Source organism: Saimiri boliviensis, chromosome 4, assembly GCF_048565385.1.
Source record: "Saimiri boliviensis isolate mSaiBol1 chromosome 4, mSaiBol1.pri, whole genome shotgun sequence".
Lineage (NCBI taxonomy): Eukaryota > Metazoa > Chordata > Mammalia > Primates > Cebidae > Saimiri > Saimiri boliviensis.
In genome coordinates, this window is record NC_133452.1 from 4,939,335 (window position 1) to 4,966,411 (window position 27,077).

At 46.3% G+C, this 27,077-nt stretch overlaps 1 protein-coding gene and 1 pseudogene across 11 annotated transcripts in view; both read left to right on the forward strand.

The window, feature by feature from the left end:
* PDE10A (phosphodiesterase 10A) overlaps nucleotides 1-27,077 on the forward strand; it is a 656,074-nt gene that overhangs the window by 325,423 nt on the left and 303,574 nt on the right. The window lies entirely within an intron of this gene.
* On the forward strand, nucleotides 508-15,692 carry LOC141584098 (uncharacterized; annotated as a pseudogene).

Consider the following 27,077-nt stretch of genomic DNA (forward strand, 5'->3'; position numbering starts at 1 on the left):
GGGCGGCGGGAGCTGGGCATTTCGAGCAGGACTTGCCGCCTGCTTCCCTGCCCCTCGTGCCGTTTCTGGCCACGCTCCTCCTGCGCGCATTTATACTCTCAACTTTGTGACCACTTAGCCAGGTTCCTCCCTCTTGAGCCTGTGGCCATTTGGCTGTAGCAGACGCGCTTCCTTCCACTTGGGGGTCCAACCCACCCGGTCCCTGTAGCCGGGGTGAGGGAGGCCGGGGCCTCGGAACCCTGCGCTTCCTACCGTGAAGGCACCGCGGTTCTCCGGGATTCGGAGTGGGCGCGCCTGGCCTCCCACCCCGCGCGGTGACCGTCATCATCCATAGCATCGAGTGGCGGGGTGGAGACCGGTGCACCTCCACCCAGGGGACGCACCCCCACCCCAGGCCACGTCCTGTTGGTCCTGGGGCGTCTCTGGGGTCCGGGCTGGTAGAGAAAAGGGAAAGACAATGGGGCGCTAGGGTGGAAGAGAAAGGCGCCGCCGCCTCCGACCCGCGGGATGCGCCCCCGGGCCCACTATGGCGTGGCCGCCACTCCTGGCCACCCGCGGGCGCGGGGCTGAGAGCGCGCTGGGGCAGAGGTGGCAGAAGGCCTGTCACGCGGGTGGGGGACAAGATTGAGCAGAAAAGTCAAGGCAGGGGTTCGCTAGAAGGAACCAGGCAGGCGGGAGACAGTGAGGAAAGAGGAGGCGCCCGGTGCGCAGAGGAGGGGGGCGTCGCGGGTGGAGGGCGAGCAGGGTGAGGACGGGAAGACCGCGGCGGGGCCGGGTGGGAGCTCCTCCTGGTCCGGGAGGTCGCGCCCATGGGTCCCCCGGGCAACTCCGGCGCCAGCCAAGCCGGGCGCGGCTCCTCGCGGCCCAGAGCTCGGCTCTGGAGCCACCGTCCACCGCGTGCGCACCCGAGCCTTTGTCTGCGCCTTGCTCAGGAGCCGCGTTTCCGCGGCGCCTTCTCAGGGCAGACGCTCTTCCAGGATTGCTGTTTCGGTTTCCCGCTCCCAACTGCTGCTCACTTCCAGGCCTGGGGCGACCCGCGTCTCCAGGGCACCAGAGGTTGAGCCCCTCCCCGCGGCCGGAGCTGATCCGGGCTCACTGCCTGCCCAGGCATCTTTAGGGTGCAGCCCCCGGGCTGGCAAGTGTGTCCGCGCCGGGATCGGCCACTCCTTGTAACCCCGCTTCCCTAGCAGAGGCCAGTCCATGGCGAAAGCCGCGTGGTCAGTGGCCTCTTGCTCTCCCGCGCGGACTACGGTCTCGAGTCGCTGCTCGCACTTAATTGGCTGGCAGGGTGCTGGCCCGGTGCTCCCACCTAACCCCCAAGTCCTCCCCCAGGCGCCTGCCCCCCCATCCCATTGCAGTCTAGACCCCAGCTGCAGTCTAGGTGGGAAAGGGGTCTGGGGATGGGTGTCCGTGGACAGAGCATGTGGCCTTCTCTGTTGACCAGAGATGTAGTCAGTAGAAGCACTTTCCTTACTGAAGTGGACCCCCATGGCGACGCACTGAAGATGGTACAGAGAATAGGGGGCCCCACCAGCTCTCCCGGGGTGTTGGGGTCAGCCTGTAGGCCTGGTGTAGGACTGGGGTTCTTCCTGGTCCCCTAAGTGGTGAGCTTGTGAATTTTTTTTTGGAAAAAATAAACATCTTAACTTTTCTCAGTTGGCTGTTGACTTGGGGTAGAGGGTTGAAGTCTGCTCTACCTTGCAGTGACAAGCTGTCCTGGGGGGTGGTGGTGCAACTGAGACACAGGACTGTAGGCTTCTGGGAAAAGCCTGTGGTCCTGAGATGCTGGAGCTTCTGCTGGAGCTGCTGGCACCTGTGTTCAGGGCTGTGCTGGATGCTGCGGAGGGGAACAGAGATTTGCGGCTCTGGGTAGAGGTCTTAGTCTTCCCAGGGGATTCCTAGCAGGTTGTCCCTTTAGAAAGACAGAATCCCCAGAGAGGAGAAGAGTCAGTAGAAAAGTCTGCTCTGCAGAAAGGCCCAGCAAAGAGAAGTGGGAACATCAGAGAAACCACATTTGTCAGGAGACACTCAAGAGCCATCCCCTCACCTCTCACCTCTCACCCCACACCCTGCCCTGCCCAGAGCAGTAGCTTTGGGCTTGAACAGGAGCAAAAGGTTAGGACAGTCTCATTTGGGACATGACTAAGGCAAAAAATGAGAAGACACTTTTAAACAAAATCTATTATCAGACCCACTGCACTCCAGCTTGGGCAAGGGAGAGACTGATTCTTAAAGGAGAGTAGCCAGCTTCTGCTCTGACCTGCTTGTCTCCACTCTTTGGGTCTTTGTTTCTGTCAATTGCTGCCTGACAAGCCACTGGTCTGAATTGCTAAAATACTGAAGCGGGACAGTGTTTTGTGATATTTGCCATTTAAAAAATCAGCCTTCTGAAAAATAATTTCTAGATTCTGTAAAAATGTAAAAATGCCTAAACGCAGACAGCTGTGTCTAACTGTTGAGTGTTGTTATTCTTTTTTTCTTTCAGTTTGACCTCCTCTTGATCCTATACGCAGGTTGACATGTAAGGGCTGCTGTGTCCAGTTATGGTTTGGTGAATGCTGGTTTTATGTTTGTTACCATCAAAAGCAAATCACGCATAGAAGGTGTGATATGCCAGCTTCGCTCCTGTCCATTGTAGCTCTGCGTTTTGGCTCTTCACACTGACTGGCTGGTTTGCTCACTCATGCACCAAACAACACTTAGTAAGAGCTACTGCCAGGAGCCAGGCCCCAGAGACAGAAAGAAGGAAGCCATGAAGCTGCTGTGGGAGGTGTTCGCCAACCAGTGAGAGAGACGGAGCCCCCTAGAAGCAGCTTTGACGTTACTGTCAGGGGTCAGTGGCCACCATGCCCAATGCCTTTACTCTTCGCTTATCAGGCAGTTCCTGGCTTCACCTCATGTCCTGCCATGTGCCGCTAGTTGCTGACCTCTGGGCTCTTCTCAGGCACCCAGCTTCACACTTCATTGTGGCGAAAGTTGCCACTGGAGTAGGAAACAGTCCTGTGGCTGGAGAGCCTGGCGCTTGCTCATGCTGTGCAGAGCTCATCTTGGACAGACCAGTGTGAGTGGCATTTGGTCATCTGGAAAAGACAACTCAGGTCGTCTGTGCTGGTGGTCAGTGTGGCTGCTCTGATGTCACGAGGCTGCAGAGATCAGGGGCTCTGAGGCACGCTCGCCCATGGAAAGGAGGACAGTCAGGAGCCGCAAATCCACCCCCAGCTCTCTCTGATGTCTGTGTTTTCCCGGTTAGCTACTCATTTGACACGAAAAGATAGAGACAAAAGAAAACCCCGGTTGGTCAAGGAGGATACCATGAAAGTGAGGAAAATAAGGTGGGGAAAAAATTCTGAATGCCAACTGCAGATATCTTCAGACTATAATTGATTCTGTATTTCCCAAATATTCAAAATAGGAGATATGTATATTCCCAGGAATTGTGGAGTTTAAATGTGCTCCACACTCCTCAGTGACCACTCTTACTGTTTCTTGAGACATAAGATACTGTGTGGCCGACACTTGAACAAACTGAGATAAATATGATCTCTTTTAAGAGCAAATGCATTTAACACATACAAACTACACTAGACTTTGCCTTTAGCTTCTCTTTGTGGGCTCAGGGAGAGGGAAGTTGCAGAAAAATGCCAGACCAACACTCAGCAGTAGAAATGGGTCTAAATCAGCAGTAGAAATGGGTCTAAATCAGCCAACGGCCAAGGCCAACTGTAGATACCTGTTGAGTACTTCCTGAGTGTAAATTGTTTGAGGGAGATTAAAATAGTGGTAACAGGTCCCCTCAAAGGACTTGGAATATAGCTATGGATAACCAGCAAAGCAAGGCTGTGACTGCTCCCTGCAGAGCCAGGGTGCTGACCTGAGTGTCTCAGCCCGCAGCCCTCCATGGAAGGGTGACCTATTTTTTTGGTTGGGAAATCAGAAAGAACTTAAGGCCAAAGGGCAGAGCTGTTGAAACTGATGGGATTCTTTGGGTTATTAATATTTACTTTCATGAAATTCCACTTTTAATTTTGAGAAGCCTGCATGGACAAAGATAATTCCTAAAAAAGCAAATGAAATGCAGTAGAAACATTGGAAGATGGTGTTGTCTGCTATCCCAACCAGTATATTAGTCTTAGATAAGTTCTGCACATAAAACTTTTTTCACTCCATTAGGGAAAAAAATTCAGTGCAGTAGTCAAGCAAATATGAGGATTTTGTTTACTATAAAGCAGGTTAAACATAGTGGGGTGCACATTTCACCAACGAACACATTGTTAATTTTTGTTTGTTTCAAAACAGCTGATGCAATCTGAGAGAAAAAAATAATTTTCATGTAAAATGAATATTTTCCCTTAAAAAGAAAACTCTTAGTTGTAATTCAAAACATTTTAATTTCCTTTTAAAATGTAAATTAGGCTCCTCCAGCTGATCTTTTTTCTAAGACTGTCTAAGGGAAAACTCCACAGGGACAGAAGAGCTGCTAATCTTGTGAGGAGAGCAGAAGGCATCTGGCACTCTTGTTTTCTTTGTGGCACTCACCGCTTTCTGAAATTATCTGGCTCACTTCTTGGCTTATCTGTTTATTGTCTGCCTTCCCTCTTTGGAAGGTCTGTGAGAGCCTGAGGGCGGGTGTCTCTTTTGGTTGTTTGCCTGAGACTGTTAACAGTGGCTGAGACACATAGGGAGGGTACTCAAATACCTGTGTTGGAAATTCAAAGATGAAAGCCAAAACAAATCTAAGCAGAACAAAACATGGGACCTGTCTTCAAGAAACTGAGAAACCGATAAGCACTCTTTGAAAGTTCCTTTGTATGAGCCTCTGTTCTAGGGAGTCAGGATTCCAAAGTGTATGAGACAAAAGCAGTCATTTCGAGGAGCATGAAGCTCACAGGCAAGATGGATGGGTTAACAGACACGCTCACCATCCACAGATGGGCTGCGGAGCACTCTGCAGCCAGTGAGAACCAGACACCCTCTGACTGGGAGGTCCTGGAAATGTTTCACAAGGTGGGAAGAGGCAGTGCCTTAGCCTCGCAAGAAGCCTGGGAAGGGAACTTCTAAGGTGGCAGGGTGGAAAGTAGCCTGGGACAGGGACTGAGCTGGGGACCCGGGTGGTAAGACAAGAGAGGGGATTCTTTAGGCTAAGCTAAGGGTACTTTGCAGTGAACCCTTGGAGGACTCTATAGAAACAGCCATGGAATGCAGGTAGGAAGATTGTTGTCTGTGCTAGAGCTGGGTTTCTGTGTGACTGGAGGGAGAGGGCTGATTTTGGTGGCAGAGTTCTCAGAGGTGAGAAAAGGTGTGAGCCGGACCAGAGATGGGGCCATGTACATGACTGGTGGGGAGTGATACGAGCAGGAGGCAGCAGGAGGTGATAGTCACACGGCTGGTGGCTGGTTGGATCAGGCAGGAGATAGCTGACTCCTTAGTTTCTGGATTGGAAAGGTAGGGGTGTGTGTGTGTGTGTGTGTGTGTGTGTGTGTGTGTGTGTGGTGTGCGCATGCGCGCTGGGGGTGGGATGGGAGTAGTTCCATGCCCAGAGAAAAGAGACATCAGAATGGGAAGTATGACAATTGAGCACCTACTGTGTGTTAAACATACAGGGATCGTCTCTGCTTGTGTGGTGCTGCACTCTGGTGGTGTTGACAAGAACCAGGTGGGCAAACAAAACATCACAAAACAATGCTGCATGGCGGTTGCACACTGAGAGTGGCCTGTGTCGTGTGTGGCTCCGTGCCTTGGTCTGTGCAGGTCTCTCTGCATGGGAGCCATAGAAATGGCCTCTGAATGACAAGGTGTGGTCACCCATGCAGTTATGGGTGGAAAAGCAACCCAGGCAGAGGGGACTCATGAGGCAGAGGAGCGGGTTGAGGGCCATGCTGCTGGGGCTGAGCCCACCAGACAGTGGCACGGAATGAAGTGCCAGAGGCAGATGGGCCGTATGAAGGCTTTATCAGTCGGGAAAATCTATGGTTTACTCTGAGTGAAAGCAGAGGCTTTGGGGAGGTTTTGAGCAGGTGGGTGATCCATGGTTTATGATCTCAGAAGCTCATTCTGGCTGCAGTTTGGTGAATGAATCAAGAGGGTTGTTGTGGATACAGGGAGTCATGGAGGCTGCCGTCATAGACAAGGTGAAAAGCAATGGTGACTTGGATCACGGTGAGGACAGTAGAAGCAAAACACCGCGGCGGTTCAGGGGGTGTTCAGAGGCGGCGTGTGAGACTGGCAGGTGCGCTGGGTGTGGGGAGCTATGGGAGAGAGAGGAATCAAGAATCCAGGCCTGGGTTTTTGGCTGGGAAGACTGGGTAAATGGTGGGCTGTTCACTGGGATTGGGACGGGAAGCCTGGAGGAGGAGCATGTGGGGTGGGCGTGGACTCAGGCGTGGCGTTTGGCGGTGTTCAGTCTGAGATGCGGATGCTGGGAAGGCGGTCGGATGAATAAAGCCTGGGAGGATTTCTCCAAAGGATCGAAGAGGACCACAGCATAGAAACTACGGGCACAGCATCTAATATCATGGGATTGCGTGTCCCCAGGGACAGTATATATATGCCTCAGTGACATTTGGTTTTGAGGGAAATAGAGACGGAGTTGGTTAATGAACCATTGCTGGGTGCAGGGTAAGTGCCTGGCTGAAGTTTGACACCTGAACGGATGGCCCTCTGGAATTCTGTGCTATGAACCGGATTAGAAAGCAAGATTTGGACTTTGCAACACCAAGGTAGTAGTTGAAGCCACAGTCGTGAATGGAGACCAGAAGTGAATAGTGGGAGTGAGCAGAAGGCAGAGGATAGGACAGATGAAGACAGAGCCATGGGGCACTTTGGCGAGGAGTGACCCAGAGAGACCCTGAGATGGAAGGTAGCACGCGCTGGAGTTCAGGAGCGGAGCCTCAAGAGGGAAGGAGCCAGATGCCCCAGAGAGCAGGTGAGTTCCAGCAGCCAGGAGGTCGGCATGGCCTTGGTCGGGAGATTGGAGTGGAGTAGCAGAGATAATGCCTGATGCCAGTGTGGTGAGGATGGCAGGCGGGGCTGTTTGAATCTCACCTGTGGTCAGGTAGACGTGGCTTTTCCTGCGTGGAGAATTGACTTGGGAACGTTGATTTGCGGAAGAAAAGGAACTTGAAGAAACAGGAAGCAAGGTGGAAACGAACCATAAAGAGGACAGGACGAGTTGGACGCGCGGGAGCGAGAAGGCTTCGGACAGGAGAGGGAAACCTCTTCCTCAGAGCGGGAACCTTGCAGGGAACCAGTGTGGGGGCTTGCGGACTGCTGGGGTTTTCGGTAGAGGGGGGTGGAAAATGCACAGTGCTCTTCCCAGCTCCTGACTCCCATTTCTCCCGGTTGGATGGCACTCTGACCACCTGAGCGTGAGCTGGGGAGGCAGGGGCAGGGTGGGGAGAGCGGGAGGCCAGCTGCCAGGGGATGGCCCAGCCCTGCCGAGGTTGGAACTGGAGGCTAGAAACTGGACGGTGAGGAGGATGACAGGAGTGACTGGGAACTTTTTAGGAGAGTGATGCCATTAGATTAATAGTTGAGGAAGACATGCATTAGTGGTGTGCGGAGGGAATTGGAGTAAGAGCTGGCAGAGTCAATGTTCATACACGCTGCATTTAAAACGTACACCAAACACAAAGGTACGCACAATTCAGATGTGCATCTTGATGCAGGTGGACCGGCAGAGCCCAGTCGGAGTGATACCTTGAGGGTGGAAGCATCTTTGGTATGTGGAGCTGAGTCAGGGCAAGGTTCCAGAGAAGAGAGAGCACGTGGACAGAGGCGCCAGGCTCCAGAAGTCAGGGCCCGCGGAGTAGGACAGTCTCATGGCTGGGGGGCTTCGTGCAAAGGAGAAGGGGTGGAGAAAGCCGGCATGGTACCTCAGGTCTTTCTTACACACTGAGTCCAGCTTTGCACTGGGGAAGGTGTGGGGAGGGCCAGAGGGCACGGCGTGGGGAGATACCATGGCAGGCAGATATTTATGTCATATTTCCTGCTCATTGCTTCCTGTTGGCATCACCGGCGTTAGAAACCCAAGACAGAGCTGTGCCTTTCTTTCCGGGGGTTGCCGGCTCATGAGGGAACCAGACCTGATGAGGGGCGTTCTTGGGGGGCGGCTGGTAGAGGCGCGTGGCGGGGAAAGCTGTGCCTGCGTGGGGTCCAAGTTCCTTCTGTGCTCTTGGGGGGCTCTCAGGCCCTCAGCTCTCTGGCCTTTCCATTCCACTCTGTCTCCACTTCCTGGAGTGTGATTTAGCGTGTGGCTAGGGCTTCTGTGTCACCGTGATCCCCTGATGGGGAGTCTTTCCTCTTGGTTGTGGCGGGTACCCCCAAACCCCTTTTCCCTGCGTCTTCCCAGGCTTGGTCGTGGTCTGCTCTCCGCGCTTCCGTCGTTCCTGGTGCTCACAATTATCTGCTTTCATGTTTGTCTCCCGTTAGCCAGTGTGTTCTTTGAGTAGGGAAGCGTGTTTTATTCATTTTCCTAACCTCAGTGCCTAGCACATTGCCAAGCAAAATCAGTTGAATGAATCGATAATTAGTGAAGGTGCTTAAGTGAGGGAATAGGATTGAAACGGTCCTTTAAAAATACTAATTTTCCTAAAGGGAAATAAGTAATTAAATAAATAATGTGATTGTAAAGTGTTGCTGGCATGACTTGAAACTTCATTTTTGCTTCATTTATGGTATTTTCAGGGAATCCAAATACACTACTTGGCATCAGTGGCCAGGCTTCTGAGCTGCTGTGAACACAGTGTGTTCATATGCCCGAGCGGCTGGACCGTGGCTTGGTGTGGGGCAGCCACCACAGGTGATGTCAAGGAGAGAGATAAGTGTTTAGAGCGTTCTAGACACCTCAGTTTCATTTCCTGGGGCAGTGATAAAAAGCTTTTTACTTTGATGAAAACATTTTCTACATAGCAAAGAGAAAGTGTTGCTTATGAAAGGCTGATGTGTTTGAATATGATGAATTATTTATCAAAATACAAGAGTGTTTGGCCTTTCAAAAAAGTTGGTAAGTACTGTGTAAGAAGCAGTTTTGCATAAAGAGCAGTTCACTCTGTTGGAAAAAAAACAGACTAGCAGGTAACTGCGGAGTTGTAGTCCAGGGAGGGGTGGAGGCTGGTGCAGAATGAGAAAAAGCAGCATGATTGCATAGAATTCAAGTTGTAGTTATTTGTATAGGATGTAATTTGTGTTTCTGTGTTACAGTTTTAGCAGCTTCTGAAATAAACATCTAAAATGATATCCAAAAGGGCTTGAAGGCTTGTAGAGGTGGGTCTTGCCTGTAATCCTAATGCTTTGGAGGCTGAGGTGGGAGCCTTGCTTCAGCCCAGGAGTTGTAGATCAGCCTGGGAAACATAGTGAGACCTTGTTTCTAAAATGAAAATCCAAAATAGCCTGGGAGGTTGAGGCTGCAGTGAGCCATGATCACACCACTGCACTCTAGCCTGGACAACCAAGGGAGACTCTACCTCAAAAGATGAAATGAAACAAGAACAAAAAAGAGCTTAGTTCCTATGGCTTCATGGATGTGATAATTCTATATGCTGTTTGGGTCTCAGGGTTACATACATTTCAAATTTTCTTGGTGTCCCAGGAACAGAGGTTGTCTAACCAGTTATCATGACTTTCTAGGACTATACTCTGCTTCTCATGATTAAATATATAATCTAATTTTTAAAGGCAGATTAAAGACCTACTTATAAAACCTCAGGAATGAAGGCAAGTGGTACTGGCATGTGGATAGGTAGACAAAATAATGCAACAGAACAGAAAAGTGTTAAAAAAAAACCCAAGACACGTAATGGAATCTAAGGGGTTATAAAAGTGTCATTTCATGTAGGAAAAGCAAAGATAGACTACTGAATAAATGATTTGGGGACACTTAGAAAAAAAGAAAAATAGATCATTCCACGAGTGTACCTCCAGGATAAATTCCAAATGGAATATATATATATATGTGTGTGTGTGTGTGTGTGTGTGTGTGTGCATGTGTGTGTGTGCATGCATGTGTGTGTATGTGTGTGTGTGATTTAAATATAAAAAGAGGAAACTATAAAAAGAAAAGAAAATGAGGAAATTCTTTTCTAGCCTTGGAGTGGGGAGACTCTTTCAATAGGACTCAAAATCCAGAAGTAAAGAAAAGATTGATAAGTTAATCCACATTAAAAAAACCAAATGAAATGCCTTCGTATTGCTCCAGATCCTGTAAGCCATGTCTTGGCTTGTTACTGCCGAGGCCCTGGTGCCTCTCCTGCCTCTCCGTGCCCCATAGCGTGCCAGAAGCTCCAACACCATGTTAAGAACGCCCTGTAGTTCTTGAATTTTGGTCCTAGAGAAAACACTTAATGCTCCTATCACAGCAGAGTGCGAATCTTCTTAATATATAAAGAGTTCCTAGAAATGATTAAGAAGAGAGGTCTTAGAAGTGACTAAGAAAAAGAATAACCTAATAAAAAATGGATATGAACAAGACAAATCACAGTAAAAGGGAAGTAAATGGCTCTTTAAAAACATGAAGAGTTGCTCAGCCTTACGATAAGAGAAATGCAATTGAAAATAACACGGTGACAGCCTTCTTCCCTGTGACATCTGCAGATATTCATAAACTTCATAGCACACTCTTGGCAAGTTTGTGAGGAGGCAGGTGCTTCTGTACTTTCCTGGTGGACGCATCAAGTGGTGTAGCTACTGAGGAAGGCAATTTGGCAGTATCCGTCAATATTAAAAATGCAGGTACCCATTGAGTCAATACTTCTTCTGGATATTTATCATTCAGACATACACACAGGCAAAATGACTTAACAAGATACGAATGTGGTGAAATGTTGTTTGAAATGGAACATTGGAAACCGCCCAATGGTCTATCTACCAGTAGGGCCCTGGTGAAATAACATTTGCAACAGTGAAAATGAATGTCTGTTAGATCTTCCAGATAAACTGTCATGAAAAAAGCAAGGTTTAAACAACACACGTGTGTACACACACACACACACACACACACACACATGCTCAGATACATATATTTTTTGTGTTAGAAAGGACAATAAAAGCATATACTTGCATTTGTAATTGCATAAAGAAACTGGAAAGAAACACAAGAAACTGTTGATGTAATGCTTGCTGGGAGTGAAGGGAGGTGAGGGGAGGAGGGATCCCGGAGGATGGAAAACCAGGATTGTGGGGAGACATTTCAGTGTTACCCCATTTTACACATTTTGATGTTTGAATAGTATAACTTACTTCCCATTCAGAAATGAAATTTCAGAAATAGCAAGAAGGTTCTGCAGTGGCATTGAATTAATGGTGAACTGCCTCACTTTGTTGTTGATGTGTTCATTTAGGGGTTCATGTTTTTATGGTCTTCCTCCTGGGATCATGGTTTCGTTTGTCAGCCCCCAAAGTTTGACTGATCTCTGTCTTCCTCTGGCCTCCCACTTACTTCTCCTACACGAGATCCCAAAATGTCAAACGATGAATATTAGAAAAAAAACGCAAGCATCAGTACTCCTCGTGGGTATCTTATCAACTCCTTTCTAATGTCATGTGCAGATTTGAACATGGAAAACAACACTTCTATTTTAATAATTTTTGACTGATGCAGTTGATGGTTTCATACTTACGATGTGAACTATTGTTTAAACCGCTGGAGAGCTGCCCAGCCAGTTGCATCTGGTAGAAATCACTACTTTTTAGCAAAAAGCCAGATGCCTTATTGTAAAAACATGAGATTTAGATACTAGCGCTTCCCCAGTGAGTGCCAATGTAGCCTCAAGTGGTGTTGCCATTTAATGACCCCACTGAAGGGGGCCCAGCAGTTTCTTCGAGTTATTTTATCGTGACAGTGATTTGTTGGTTTCACCAGACAGCAGGGACAGTGCACTCCCGCTGTTCCTCAGCAGGCTGGCAGGGCAGAGTGAGAGCCACTCTGTACCGGGCCCAGGGGTCTAGGCTGATCAGAACTCTGCCCTGGGAGAGCTTTCTGCCAAGGTCAAGAGGGACAAAGCCTTTCCTCTGTCTAGGCCTTCATGGAGACACTTGAGTTATTTAGATCGCCCTGTTTGCCCTCCCCCCCTGGTTTTCTTTGGGGTTTGAGCTCATACCATTGCTGGGAGTGTCTCAGCGGGTCTCTTTGCTGTCCTCTCATTGACTCTTTTCCTTTGGTTTAGATACCACCCTGCTTATTTTCCTGTGTTCTGCTTCTAATGTTGACAGCTTTCTTTGTCTTATCACTTAATATTATTTCCTTCCAGTCCACTCCTTGGTTTTATTTTAGCTGCTACTTCCTTCCAAGTTACTGGATTTTCTGAGAACCCTTTCCTGACCTTTAAACCTCAGTCTTCCACTCCCCTTTCAAGCTTCTCCTTGGAGCTGCGAGCGCCTTGTGAGGTCTGCGCAGGTAACCCCTGGGGACACCCAAGTCTCTGAAAGGCTCAGGCCCGTTAGTGTGCGCTCACCTGGTTCTCTTTCTGCAAGGCACGCCTTTCTCACTGTAGACTGTTCTGGGGCAAACCCTGGTGGCGATTGCTCTCTGTTTCTTGGAGTGGCTCCTGGGATGGGGACGAGGATGGGGTTGGGTGGGGAGAAGGTGGCAGCACGTTCTTCCCTCTGTGGAGCGCTTGAATCCTTCAGAGGCTTTGCAAGCCACCCGGAATGCCTTTGTGTTAAAGGTTATTCTTTGTGAATAGTATTACTGCCCTAGTTTAATTTCATTTCTCATGCTGTCTGACTGTGTGTGCAGAGTTTTGGCACCTTCTTTGTTGTGTAACTGTTCTGTTCCTTCTGTGAGGGCCATCATTAGGAGATCTATCCATTTTTTTTTTTCTGTGTGTTTTTTGAAATATCTTTGTTTTGTATTGGTTCATTTTTAAATGTATTCCAGCAAAATGCTTGTGATTCAAAATTGTTATGACATCTTGTATCTGGGTTGTAGTGTGGTGGAAAGTACCTCATGTGGCATTCAGTACCAGGTTTTGGAGTGACCTAAGCGTTTTCTAAATGCCCTTATTATCAGGTGGAGATCAGCTTCAGAGAGGGCACGTGTGTAGCTTTAAAGATGTAATTCATCCTCGCTGTTTTATTCCTTTTTCTTTTAAATCAATATTCTGCTGGCCTTTGTCAGTATTTTTCTTGTGCTTTGTGACTTCTCAGTAAGAAACAGTGGATGGTCTTGTGTGTGCCTCTATTTGTTAAACAAACACCAAGGAGGCAATAAATCTAGAGTGATTGATTCAAGCATGGTTTTAGAGTGAGACAAACCTGTCTTGCAGTGTTTCTTTTGCTATCGTCGTTAAGATGGTGGTGAAGATTAAATGAGATAATATATAGCAAGTGTTTGCTATAGTGCCTTGAGGACAGCAAGTGCCAAGACACACAACCCTTGTTTCCTTGGGTTCTGAGACAGGCTTTTCCGAAAAGGCAGCCTCGGCGAGTGACGTCCAAGGGGGCGCCGGCCGCGAAAGGAAGAGAAAGGCTGCTGACAGCACCCACTTGGCTGGGAAAGGTGTTTCTTTGTAGTTACAGGAAGTTCAGCTTCTGGAAACGCCGATATCAGGAAATGGCTGGAGTCCTCAAGCAATTCCACTTTCTTGGCAAGAAATGAAAGGAAAATGTGTTGCAAGTAAAAGGGAAGAATTTTTGGAAAAAGAAAGAACCAAAAACAAACAAACAAAAAAATAGGGATTGTCATTAGAATGCTTCTTCCATTTAGGGGAAGCGATTTTTTGAAAGGCTGTTGTAGTCCCTTTCCCCATTTATGGGGCTTCTGCACCTCCAAAAGAACTGGACCTCTGCCCTCTGGGGCCTCTGAGTGCTTCGCGTTCGCTCAGTCCTGTCTAAAAGTGGAACGTTGCTGTTGGGTCTCTGCCGCTGGGGTTGACTGGGAAGGCTCAGCAGGTGGCAGCTCTGGGGGCAGAGTGGCCGCAGGTGAGCCTCGAGCCTGTCCAGGACGCCGCCATTCTCTGCTGTGGACACCGTAGCTTGTCTTTGCTTTGTGTGGTTTCTCTCTGTAACTGGTTATCTGTTTACTCTAGACTTTTCTAGATTGTCGGTCTGTATTCTTAACTCTCTGTGAGGACTGAGTCCTATACATGCATTACATTTTTCTTTTGTAGTTTAGTTTACTGTAACTTGAAGAAAAGTGAGAATGTGCCCGTCATAAGCAATGATCTCCTTACAGGTGAATTTTGAGACTGCTGCATCTCAAATGCCTTTACAAAGCCTTCTACGTCCGGTTTGCCTTTATCTGAAACAAAGCTATCAATACATTGTATAATTTTAATTTAAAATTCTGCAAATAAGGCGGGGCACAGTGGCTGGCCCCTGTAATCTCAGCACTTTGGGAGGCCAGGGAGGGCAGATCATGAGGTCACGAGTTCGAGACCAGCCTGGCCAACATGGTGAACCCACACCTCTACTGAAATACAAAAATTAGGCCGGTGTGGTGGCGCGTGCCTATAATCCCAGCGGCTCAGGAGGCTGAGGCAGGAGAATCACTTGAACCTGGGAGGTGGAGTTTTCAGTGAGCCGAGTTTGCGCCATCGCACTGCAGCCTGGGTGACAGAGCGAGACTCCATCTCAAATTATATAAATAAATAAATAAATAAATAAAATTCTGCAGCTAATTTGAAGAATTGCATTTTTATATGTTGTGGTATTTCTGGAATTATTTAATAACTGTAGGATGGGCATGTGTGCTCCTTAAAAATGACTGGTGGGTTTCTGTATCTCAGTTGGTAGTATTTCATAGACATTCAAGGACATTCCAGATAGGCCTCCCTTATGTAGCTCCTTCTGGTCCCTGAACTATGTATGAAGCAGTGGGGTAGGAGGTGGGTTTTGATCCCACTGTTGACTCCTGCTAACCTGTCTTTCTCTGACGTCATGAGCTTGAGGTTTGTATCCATCTCAGATGACTAGCAGCGCCCTGCAGGAATTGCTGAGCATGTGCTGAATGAAGGGGGTCACGAGAAGCAGTATGGGGTGCTTGGAGATGGGTGTTTTGGAGCACGATTTGGTTTCAGATTACAGCTTTGTATAATTTCTCAGCACTCTAATTTTCGTTTCTTCTTTGTTTCTTTTTTTTTTTTTTTTTTGAGACAACGTATCGCTCTATCACCAGGCTGGAGTGCACTGCATGATCCCAGCTCACTGCAACCTCCACTTCCTGGCTTCAAGTGATTCTCCTGTCTCAGCCTCCTGAGTAGCTGGGATTACAGGCACCTGCCACCGTACCCGGCTATTTTTTTTTCTATTTTTAGCAGAGATGGGGGTTTCACCATCTTGGCTAGGCTGGTCTCAAACTCCTGAGCTTGTAATATGCCCTCCTCGACCTCCCAAAGTGCAGGGATTACAGGTGTGAGCCACTGCGCCTGGCCAAAATCTTGGCTAATTTTTTATCTGTAAAATGGATGTCCAACAAGTGTTGGTTTATTGAATCGCTTATTAAATATGTTTTCCTCCACCAAAGAAATTGCAGACTTGATCTACAACTGTGTTGGGAGCAGAAGCCTCTGGCGCCGGGTACCACGTCCTCCGAGCCTGCTTCTGGTTTCTGCCACAGTGTTTCTGCCACAGTGGTGGTGGCCTGTCATACTACTTTGGGATTTTCTTGAATTGCCAAACTTAGACATTTATAATCAGTTTTGATTTCAAGTATGATAGGCTCCACCTAGGTTTTTTTTTTTTTTTTTTTAACATAAAAAGAGATAGGAAAATGCAGAACTGCTTCCAGAAATCCTTCAAATGTTGCTTTTGATTTTTAAAAGGGGCCGTGACTTCACAACACGGTCTATAAATGAACGTCCTTGCGCTCCAGGGTGGGGACGGAGCTGCAGTGAGGCCTTTGCCCTCTCGTTCCTGATGCCTCCATAGAGCTGTTCCCTGGTCTGTGCCAGGCTGGCCCATTTTCCTGAGAAGGCTCAAGCATGCTCCTGTTTTCGGCTTTGACCTGCTGCTCGGCTTGCTGGCTCATTTTGCCGCCCTTTATACTTGTTTCCTACCTTATATAAGGGCATTGTCCTCAAATGGAGGGTGATGTGCAACAATTTGTAGTCATGTTTAGCAGTTGTTTTGGTGGATATTAGTAATTGGCTAAAGGAAGTAAACTTTTTTTTTTTTTTTTTTTTTGAGACAGAGTCTCACTCTGTTGCCCAGGCTGAAGTGCAGTGGTGCAATCTCGGGTCACTGCAACCTCTGCCTCCTAGGTTCAAGTGATTCTCCTGCCTCGGCCTCCCAAGTACCTGGGGTTACAGACGCCCCCCACCACGCCTGGCTAATTTTTGTATTTTTAGTAGAGATGGGGTTTCACCATATTGGTGAGGCTGGTCTTGAACTCCTGGCCTTAGGTGATCTACTCGCCTTGGCCTCCCAAAGTGCTGGGATGGCAGGCGTGAGACACTGTGCCCAGCCAGGAAGTAATCTTTTAAGGAGATCTCAGTCCACAACTGTATGGGTTTTGCCAGATTTACGTGTGGTTGCCTGTCTGTAAACTCACCCTAAGGACCTGCCTCTTGATTCCACTGGTTCTCTGAATTACTCAGTTTCCCTTAAAGAAAGGTGTCTGTGAACTCCAGTTTCCTGTTTGGGTTTTCTTGCCAGCAAAGCCTGAGATCAGGACAGGTGGTTCGTTTGAGAGGTGATTGCAGCAGACAGGAGTGGGAAGTGAAGCAAGGGGTCAGGAACAAGGAGGGAGTGCTGGTAGAAGGCGAGTTATCACTTAGTTCCAGCAGGCCCCTGCGCAGGAGGACAGAAGGCAGCCACGCTATAGCTGCGCACTCCCAGACGCTTCTTTTGGAGGTTGATGGGGCTCTCCTGGCCCTGCCAGGGGCACTGGATGAAAGCGGCAAGGCTCAGATGTGCTTCTGAAGTAGGATCCGCCACTGCAGGGGAGTCAGAACTCACTGGGCACAGGCCACCACCACTGTGGCAGAAACCAGAGGCAGGCTGGGGGGATGTGGTACCCAGCACCAGGGGATTCTGCTCCTAACACAATTAGGTGACATTTATGTTCTTTATTCCACTTTCCAAGTCTGAGGTGTATGACTTTTTTAAAAAGCACTCGATAATTTTTTTTAAGTTTCCAGATTTCCTTGAGATCGATGAAAATCCAGACAGTCGCACTTGCTCTGGCCTTGCTCATGATCATCCATGCTTCTGAGCTGCGGGGGCAGAAGTGAGCAGGTGCCAGGGAGATGGTAGGGCCAACGAAGCCTGAGACACGTGCCATCTGGCCTTCCACAGAGGGAGGCTACCCCTGTTCCGACACAGTCATTTCATGCAGGAGTTTTCATAGAATATGCTGTTTTTAGGTGTCTGTGTTTATGAGGGACATGCGGTGTGAAGTTGCAGTGTATGTATATGTTGAGAGTGCCAGCTGGAAGACAGGTGATCAAGAGTTGGAATTTCAAGAGATCTCACAGCATTTGGAGCCTTCCTTCACCTTCCCTGGGTGACAGATACTTCCGCAATTCCTGCCTGTTGCCCTTACCTCTGGCCATCGTATATGTGAAGAAAGGTGCTGGCGGTTTCCCCCAGGCTGCTTCCTGTGGGCGTATGTACTTCCAAGAGGATGCATGGGTGAAGATCCCTAGAAAGAAATCAATTTCCATATTCCCAAGCTTCACAGAGACTCTTAAAAATGAATTTTTTTGAGGATGACAACGGTCTGCCAGTTGTACTTTTCAGCTTTCTTTAAAAATGTATATTTTAATTGACTAGTAATGGCATATGTTTATGAAGTACAGTGTGATACTTTGATGTATGCATACATTGTGAAGTCATCAAATCAGGCAAAGGAACATACCCATCGCCTCACCTACTTACTGTTTTTTTGGATGAGAATATGTAAAACTCTATTCTTCTAACAATTTCTAAATGTATAAGATATCATTATTAACCATGGTAACCATGCTGTGCAATAGCTATCTAAAACTTATTCCTCCTTTCTGACAGAAACTTCGTATGCTTTGACCAACATCTGTCTTTTCCCCACCCCTGCCTGTCCCAGCCTCTGGAAACCACCATTCTGTTCTCTACCTCAATGAATTTTAAAAGTTCCAAATATAAGTGAGGTTGTTCAGTATTTGTCTTTCTGTGCCTGGCTTATTTCACTTACCTGTTTTCATGACTGACTTTCTCCCATTTCTAAAACAAGAAGGGCATACTCTCTGTTCTTCAGAGTCTTACTATGGCTCATTGCCCCAGCATGTAAGTCTCTGGGGTACTAAATGATGGGACAAGCTGAGAAGGCTCTGTTCCTTGGGCAGAGCTCAGGAAGGACAAAGTAAGGAGAGCATCTCTGAATGTGGGAGACTCTATTTCACTAAGTCACCAAAGCCATAAGCAAGGCTTAAGGTCTCCATCCATCCACATACTCATCTATCCATCCACCCACCCATCTGTCCACTCCTCCACTCACCCATCTGTTCACTCCTCCACCCACCCATCAGTCCACTCCTCCACCCACCCATCTGTTCACTCCTCTACCCACCCATCAGTCCATTCCTCCACCCACCCATCCGGCCACTCCTCCACCCACTCATCCGTTCACTCCTCCACCCACCCATCAGTCCACTCCTCCACCCACCCATCCATCCACTCCTCCAGCCACCCATCCGTCCACTCCTCCACCCACCCATCCGTCCACTCCTCCACCCACCCATCCGTCCACTCCTCCACCCACCCATCCGTCCACTCCTCCACCCACCCATCCGTCCACTCCTCCACCCACCCATCTCTCCATCTGTCTACCTACACATCTGTCTATCCATCCATCCACTCACCCATCTTTTCATCATCCACCCACTCATCTATTCATCCGTCCACCTACCTGCCTATTCATCTACCCATCCACCCATCTCTCCACTTATCCATCCACCCATCCATCTGTCCACCCACCCACCCACCCACTCACTCACATCCACCTACCGACCTATGCATTCACCCATCTATCTACCCACCATTCCATCCACCCATCTATCTTAGAACTGTAATTCAGAAGTGAGAAATTGTCACAGGAATGCAAGTTAAATGATGTATTTCAATGATAAAATATCCTTTTCAGACAGAAATTAGGTTTGATTAAGCAATTTGACTCACCACTGGAGAATGGCTTTCCAGGAAGGTTGCTTGGTGGATAGACTCCGTGGACAGAGTGAACTATTCCCGAGCTCCAGGTTTTGACAAAAATATGTACAAGGCATATTTGCCGTAAAAAAAAAAAAAAAAAAAAAAAAAAAAAAAGTGAGAACGTACGTCATTCGCAACTATTTAAACTTGAGATACGATTTTTATATGCCAGCTTAAAAACGTGTGATGGGGCGCGTGTTCTTTGGCAAGTACGCCACAGGAGAGTGAGTGAATGCAAAGGGAGCCTTAGAGCTGAATTAACACACTGGATGTGAGTGAATTGCCTGGGCTGGACTGCATTCACTCACCTGAGAGTGTCTGAAAGCATAAAGGCCGCACTGGTACAGCCAACAGGCATAAAGATTGCAAACATTTTTACCTGAGATTTGGCCTATAAGTCTCCTCAGCAAGATCAGAGAGATTTCAGGGGCTGGTCTTTCAACTTCCAGCCAGTTCGTACCACGGTTGTAACCAGAATGGTTATTTGGGACTGTATATGCCTGGGTGCTTTGCAGAACACTACCCATCTAAAATCTCTGCAATTGATTATATTTCCTTTGTTTTAATTCCATGTTAATGTGGCTGTGTCCCTCTTAAACACAGCTTGAATCCTTTGTTGAGTGCCTCATATATGTTGATACAGTGGTGCGCAGATCGATGCCCATGACCTCAGGGAGCTTATGCCTCATGGCCGAGGGTGACCTGAACAACTGTATCATGCTAGACACATACGCACGGGAAGCCACACTCATCCAGGGCATCTAGGGACATCTCCCCAGGGAAGAGACAGAGGAGAGGAAAAGACTGTGTTAGCCCCTGTGGATGCGGGGCTGTCAGGGAGAGGGTGTTTCTGGTGGAGGGGCAGCTCGTGCAGAGACCTGAAGGCTAGAGGACTTCTTTAATCCAGGCATAGCTCTCCAGCATCATGGTGCTCTGCCTTCCCAGAGTCAAGGCAGTAAGTTATACCCCTTCCGCCCCAACAAGTGAGCACATTAAACACACATATGTTCATGATCCCACACCCCAAATGGGCAGCAAAGAAAACCAGATTCCAACAAGCCATGCCCCTGCCACTTCAGGCTGATGCTGGAGCTGCCCTGGGAGGCACAGGGTGGCTGGAGAGTTGAGACACCCTCAGCACCGCTTCCCAGAGACAAGACCATGTTTGGTTTCAAAGACTGCTTTCTCTTCCCCATCTTCCTCGGCTCTCATAACAGTCTGAAGAGGAATCCTAAGCAAAGCGAGGCTCAGACACAGACTTGAATCAGCACCCAGTGGGCGCAGCGAGGGAGGAGCCAGGCTGCGTTGCCCTGGCTGTGCTCAGGGTCTCAGTGGAGGGCCTTCCCCCATGGCGCCCTCAATAAACATTTGCCAAGTGGCAGCGCCTGCTCTGACTTCTGCTGCTGAGAGCCAGCATTGCTGGGGAAGCATTTGCCAGATTACTGAAGTGTAACTTTTAAAGCATCCACTTTTAGTGATTTAAGTTAGTTCAGACATCAACCATTAAAACGTGTGATGCCTTATCTTCTTAGACGTAGTGTTGTGCATCTGATATTTTACCTTTTATCTTTATGAGCATCAATTATTATTCTTTCATAATATGGAAATGTATTTTAAAGGACTCTTGAGGATAATAGTTCTATTTGCTGTTATAATTAGTTAACTACCTCATATTTCTAGATATTTTTATTTATCTTTCTAAAGATAAAAGATTTTTAAAAATCTTTCTTAACATTTTCCTTTTGTCTCTGTGGACCTCTGGGCATCAGTCACCCCTTACTGGCCCCCACGTGCCAGCGCAGAAAGCCTGGCCATCCTCCCTACTCAGTCTCTTGAGTCCATCCCTCTCCTGTGGTCAGGTGAAGGAGACAGCCACGTGGCTGTGATGAGCTCACCTTGAAGATGGGAAGGATCTGCAGGGCTGGCCACGGCTGACTGCTGAGGTCCCCGATTTAAGACAGCTCTTCTGACTGCATGGACAAGAGTGACATCTGACAAGTGATACGTATTTTGTGTGCAGTTATTCTGATTATTTACTGGTAGGTGCTGTCTGAGGACAAAGTAAGAGCCAAAGCAAAGTTACCATACTTCTTATTAATAGATGAATGATATTATTCTTGGCCAGTTAAACCATTTTAACAAGTACTTTTATGAACAAATTTATAAACTACTATTTACATAATCTGTGTTTTATTTAAAATTGTATCTTCCAGCAACAACATTGCATAGTTTATCAGACTTCATTTTAAATAATTTGACATCCAGATGGAAATATGTTGTGGTTTCAGCATTTCTGAACAGGGAAGTTGAGAAGGGAGGAAGCGGAGGAACACCACAGCACTAAGTAATGGCCGGTAGTCTGTAACAGCGGGTACTAACAGGTTATTCCATTAGCGCTCTTTTTAATTTTTATTTAATTTTTATGTTCATTTTCTTCGAGCTAAAATGTTAACTGTTTTCTGTTCTATTTTGGAGTTACCCAGGTAAGCTGATTTAAATTTTGCAACCTTGCTGATAAAGTAACGTGACATTTTTACTTTTAAACCTTTACAGACCAAGAATATACCTGTTTAATATGTTTGTTGAGTAAATAATGTATTGTGATAGGTGATTTGAAACTGGTATAAAAATTTTAACATCAGGTATCTAATAATAATACAGAAACAGAAAGGCAGGCAATTTTTAAAGAATTTAACAAAACAGGGAAATAAAAGCCATTAGAATCTTTATGATTTGAAAGCCTTTCAGCAGTTAAAAATTTCATGTTAATGAAGTCTGTATCTCCTGTACCTTACTGGGAAAGAGTTACATGCATGTAAGTTAAAAACTTTAGTCGATTGAATGTTATATCCTACCTCAGCCTTCTGAGTAGTCAGGACCATGGGTGTGCACTGCCACACCTGGCTAATTTTTACAATTCTTTGTAGAAGACGAGGTTTCTCTATGTTGCCTAGACTGGTCAAGAACTCCTGGGCTCAAGCGATCCTTTCCCCTTGGCCTCCCAAAGTGTTGGGATTACAGGGGTGAGCCACTGCATCTGGCTATAGATTGTTTTTCATGTCTTTCTCCATTTTTTTTTTGAGACAGAATATTGCTCTGCCACCCAGGCTGGAGTACAATAGCATGATCTCCACTCACTACAACCTTCACTTCCCAGGTTCAAGCAGTTCTTTTGCCTCAGCCTCTGAAGTAGCTGGGATTATAGGCACCCACCATGACTCCTGGCTATTATTATTATTTTTTTTGTATTTTTAGTAGAGACGGAGTTTCACCATGTTGGCCAGGCTGGTCTTGAACTCCTGACCTCAGGTGATCCACCTGCCTTGGCCTCCCAAAGTGCTGGGATTACAGGCATAAGCCATCGTGCCCAGCCCTCTCTTCATTTTTTAATCTTTATTTTTTGCAGTTAAGAATTATAATAGGTATGGCTTTCTGTAAAAATAAAACTAGTCTCTGGTTTTAAATTGTGCAAATGAAGGTAAAGGTGAAAAGTCATAACAGAAAGCTGAAAAACTAGGGCTTTGAGTGTGCTGTAATGAATGTGAGGCTTGCAGTCAATTGACTGGAGTTTGAATATTGAATAGTTTGAATCTGGTTACTCCAGGCATTGGTTCTGGACTCCTAGGCAAATCGTTTAACTTCTGAATGTTTTCCCTAATCTGTAAAATGGTACTAATTTTACTATTACACAGCCAGCTAGCCTCCTTCCCTCCTCCACTCCCTTCCCCCTCCCTCCTCCCTCCCCTTCCCTCCCCCTTCCCCCTGCCCCCCTTCCCCCTTCCTTCCTTCCTTCCTTCGTTCCTTCGTTCCTTCCTTCCCGCCTACCTCCCTTCCTCCCTCTCTTCCTCCCTTTGATTCTCCCTCCCTCCCTCCCTCCATTCCTTCTTCCCTCTTGTTTAGTTAGGATGAGGATGAAATAATGAATGTGAAAGCACTTTGTAAACTATAAAAATCAGCACAAATATGATGCATTGTTCGGGCATCATTGCAAAATCTGGAGAACACAGAATGTAAAAGTTAATGATTCTCATTGTTATATAATGTTCGAGTGGTAATTGTGTGTTCTAGGTTCTTAAAGACTCTAGTTTTCCCTTAGTATAGTAGTTAATGTGCTATTGTTGTTTGAATATTCTATTTTAGATTGCTAGGTAGGCAACTAAATACATACCTTATTATGCAATGTGGGTGTTGTGTGGGCAACTTAACCTTGAGATGACAAACTTAACTTTTACCAGTTTTGATTAGTATATATTTTAATGATGAAGTTTTCATAGTATATCCTTTTATAAAATTTTATTTTCTTTGCATTTATCTGTGTAGTGATGTGGCAATGTGACATATAAAATTTAAATGTTCTAGCTCAAATATCACTGCAAGTTAGATGGTCTGAACACGGGAATATGTATTACCTACATCCTTTTGGAACACAACACAATGGCAAGAATTGGTATAAGAAAATTGAATCATTTTTCTTTTAAAGCTCCATTTGCTTTGGTATACAATGACTCCTTCCGCCCTCTCTCTCTGTCTCTTTCCTTCCGCCTTGTCCTCCCTCTTTGTTAACTTCATTTGTAGTTGCCTTTTATTTGCATTTAGTTTTGACTCTTACTGTGCTTAAAAGTTATCGGAATCACAAAGTGAAAATAAAAGGGAAGGTGAGTGCATTGCATAGTAGAATCGTCGCCAAGCAGAAAGGGTTAAAATACTTTTTTCTTTTTTGGTGGGGTGTGGGGGGGGCAGTGGTAGGAAGTAAGAGGCTTTCCGATGGGGCATTTCACAAAGGCATAACCTTTAAGTCTGAGTAGATATCATTTTGAGTTGGCCCCTTTCACCCAGCATAGAGAAATTCTGACCCATTTAAAAAGAGATGTTACTGACAGCATCTGCTAACAGCAGGCGAGGCTGGCTGGAGGAAAGGAGAATGGGAAATTGAATAAAAACCTATGGGAAATGGGATTGTGGTGAATGAAAGCTACAAAGCATTTTCTCATACCAAGAGGTAAAGACAAGGCACATTTTGAGAAATTATCTTTTGGCTCTGGGGAAGATGAAGCCAGATTTTGCCTTCTGCTTTGGCATCCTGCCTTTATTGTGAGTATCATTCCACAGAGAATTCCATGATAGCTCCACAAAGGCTTGAGTACAAATCGGGGAAGAGACTCGCCCCTCCTGTGCCAGGGACACTTGGGTCCTGGGCCGGTGACCCCGTCCTGGCTTTTCTTTTTCTAACCCTTGATTGAGAAGAAGCTTGTACCATTGATGCAAAGACTTTTCCCACTAAAAATGATACCTGCAAACAAAGTGGGGTTCTGTTTTTGTGACCCTGTCATGCTGCCTGACACACAGGACGTTCTCCCAAATTTATTTAATGAATTCTGACTGCACGTATAGTCTTTCTCTTTTCTCACACCAAAGGTGAGGAATTTTCTAAAGTCTTGTGCATGTTCCCGTCCGCCGTAAAGCTCAGTTTCAGGAAGTGGAACATGCTGTACCCTGTCATTCAGTCAGGTGCAATCCTTGAACGCTAAGGAGCCCTACACAGGGCCTGGGCGGGGCAGTCACTTTTATGGCAGGAGATGTGTGTGGTGACAGAATCGGGGCCACATTCCTGAAGCCACATCTTAGTATGGTATAGCTGGAGGTGTTTGTTTTGACTGTTTTTTTTTTTTTTTTTTTTCTTCAGCCATGATCTGTTATTCTTTGCCATTCTGCTGAGCAAGCTGATTAAGTGTGTCAGTCCTGGGGTCACCCTAGCTAGCTTCAAATCCTGGTCCCATCTCTTACAGTTTGTGAGAAGTTAACTTCATAATTTCTTTTTGCCTCAGTTCACCTATAACATGGGATGAAAATAATAGTGCCTTGTTCATGGAGCTGTCCAAAGGATTAAATTAATTAAATAATAGGTGTGTAGGAAAGGGGGCTGATAGATGTTAGCTACTATTTCCTTTCCATGACTATTTCATTTACAGTCTGATACCTTTCACATGAATCATCTCAGGCGTGGTCAGTGGCCGTCTTGTTAGAGAGGCAGGCTGTTGATATGCCTTGATTTTACAGATATTAAAACTGGCTTTGGGGTGGTGAGTGATAATGGGTGGTAGGGCCTGGGCAGAACCTTTCTACAGCAGATTGAACAACGCCTGACCCAGGCACACACAGGGCATCTAAAGGAGGCTCGTTCCCGCACCTCTAACTAGCATTTCACAGATGTGTCCACGCGGCTGCATAAGCAGTCTATCTAGCTTTTGCAAAATAATAGCACATGTCCTTTTCTGAATCGTAAGTGCCGCATTTACGGTGGGAGCTGGAGGGGAACAGACAGCAGCTGTTCCTGGGGATGCAGTCGGGCCTCAGCCTGTGGAACGTCTGGAATGTGAGGTTTCCTGTAAGGGCTGGTTCTGCCTGCATTCTTCCTGGTGAAGATTTTTGGAAAAGCTGTAAATTGTAATAAAATGAGAGTGCTTCTTTTAAATGATTGATTAATTCTCAAAATTCTACATCAGTAGAAAGACTATGTGTTTCATAAATGTAACTTGGCAAGTCATATTTCTATATTTCTACTTCAATTTTGCTCCTAGGAAACTTGTTGTAACTTTGAAGTGTGTGTGTGTGTGTTTGTGTGTGTGTGTGTGTGTGTGTGTGTATGTGTGTATAGGAGGTGGGATTTCCTTTTCACATAGCCAGTGAACTAGCTGTGTGTTTGCTAATGGGATAAAGTGTGTGTTGGGGTGAGCATGTGAGGTCTACTTCCCAGGGTTTATCCTAACCCAGGAATAAGAAGTATGGGATTCCTTCCATAATATACATCCTATGTCCTAGGCAGACAAGAGAGGAACCATGTAAATGTGTCTGTCTACAGATAGAATTATGTACTTGAAATTGGTATGAAGATAAAGAACAAGAGCTGAGGGATTTCCTAGAGGTCATGGGAATGTTCCCATTACAGTAAATTGCTTACATAATGATAACACGTAGCTTGTGGTATTTGCAGTTATTTTAAATGTTATTCTTTGAAGTACTGCATACAGGCATCTTACCATGATGCTGTAGTCTATAATATTTTCCTATTAAGAGAATGGAATCTTCTATCAAATAAGAATAAGATATGCCTACCTCTTTATTTTTTGTTAATAGTTTTTCCTTAAATGGTTATTAAAGGTACCTTTATTCTTGTATATCCCAAATTGTATCTTACCAAAACCAAGGATAATGCTGTGTTCACTATGATCTTTTGATTTGGATAGACTTATTCATTTATTTGGATATACATGATACTGTCTTAACATATTTGAAACCTCTGAATACATTTTATAAAATTCATACCTAAGAAAATGTTTAGATTTGCAACAAATCTCTTTGGAATAAGTCAAAAGTAGATACATCCTAGAGTACCCACCTGTGTACTTGGATAGTATAATTTCAAATCTGCTATGATGGTTATACACTCTCTCTCTCCCCCACCCCCCAACTTGACTTGCACAGTGAGGACAAACCCCATCTCTGACATTTTGCCGACGCCAAGACTGAACTGGTGCTGTATTCAGTCATAGAAAATGAAAAATAATAACCACTACCCCACCAATGAAATAACAAATAATATTTCTTTGTGGGATTTTAACCTTTTCTGATGCCTTTTATAAATCCAGTCTCCATGTTAGACACATACCTTTAATGCTATTTTATTTTGGGATCACACTTGCCTGTTAATCTCTCATAGTGAATCCAAACATTTTTCCAAGGAGAATACTGCCCCTACCTAAAGGAAGCCCTTTGGCTGCCTCTCAGTAGTGGTGAAGTGACTGCTATTAGGAGTGTGAGTTGCACATGGAATTTTAGTAAACGAATATCCCCTCTACCTCCCACCTGAATTATTGATTAAGGCAAATGGATCTGTATTTAATTGGCAGTCTGGAGGAGGAGTAGTCCAACCACTTTCTAGGCAAAGTAGAGCAATGATCGCC